The sequence below is a fragment of the Galeopterus variegatus genome, unplaced genomic scaffold (assembly GCF_000696425.1).
Source record: "Galeopterus variegatus unplaced genomic scaffold, G_variegatus-3.0.2 Scaffold6932, whole genome shotgun sequence".
NCBI classification, from domain to species: domain Eukaryota; kingdom Metazoa; phylum Chordata; class Mammalia; order Dermoptera; family Cynocephalidae; genus Galeopterus; species Galeopterus variegatus.
This window is the reverse complement of record NW_007733043.1, coordinates 58,267-59,330: the sequence shown is the minus strand read 5'-3', so window position 1 is coordinate 59,330 and position 1,064 is coordinate 58,267. Positions and strand designations below refer to the sequence as shown.

General features: G+C 35.9%; 1 protein-coding gene across 1 annotated transcript in view; it reads right to left on the bottom strand.

Annotated features, from left to right (window-relative positions):
• LOC103606901 (high affinity immunoglobulin gamma Fc receptor I-like) overlaps window positions 1-1,064 on the bottom strand; it is a 21,747-nt gene that overhangs the window by 18,374 nt on the left and 2,309 nt on the right.

Sequence of the window (1,064 nt, the reverse complement as noted above, 5' to 3'; positions counted from 1 at the left end):
AGTGCTAGTCCATTTTTTATCATTCAAACCACGAATCACTTCTGCTTTTGCTTGAACTACACAAAGTCTCTTGTAAAAAGCAGTTCTGTCAGCTCCCCTCACTTCTCCAGCCTAAGGACTTATTTCTAGAGACACACGAGGAACACCTAGACTTTCCTCAGACATTCTCAACGTTTTCTTAGCTAAAACACAGTTTCTCTGAAAGCAACCAAATCTCATAAACTTGTATATTCTCCATTACAAAGAAATTTGAGCTCATTGCTTTTGAGTAACTAAATAATACATTTGGGTGTTTTGTCCTGAATAATGAAACCTTTTGCCCTGAAGAATATTGCAGTCTCTATTTCTTGATAAATAGAAACTATCTATACTTACAGATTTAAAGGGTTGGTGGTTCCCCCGTCCCCACTTCTTTTCATTAAAGTCTTACAATAACTCCATATTAATATATTATTTTCCAGATACACTATGAAGTGTGACCCAGACTATATGTATAAAGCTGTTTATTGCAGCATTGCATTACTTGTAAGAGCAAAGAATGGAAATACCTTAGAAGTTTACTAATAGGCAGAATGGCTAGATTAATTATGGCATAGCCATACAGTGGACATTTAAATGTGGATCTCTGTTGATATGAACAGACATCCAAAGTATTTTAAGTGATAAAAGTAAGATGTAGGACAGTATATAGAGTATTCTACAAACTACATTTAAAAATAAAAAGAGGTATATGAATAGTTTTGTTTCTGTGGGAAGTGACCATGGGACTAAGGTTTCACAGTGAGAGGGAGACTTTTCATTGTTCATTGCTGAACATTTGTCTGGGTTGTTATTATTTACTATGTGCGGGCATACCTTTTGAATAATGATGGTCTTAGGGTATGAATTTTACTCTGGACACCCTGTTCACAGCTGGACCGGTTGGAGTGCTGTTGGTGTACAGTTTAAAGACCCTGATGTAATATTTTGAGTATTATTGCCTTAATTTCACCTGGTAGGCACATAGTGTTGAGACTCATACTCACATAAATCAGCACTCATATATGGCATCCAAAAGAGAGAAC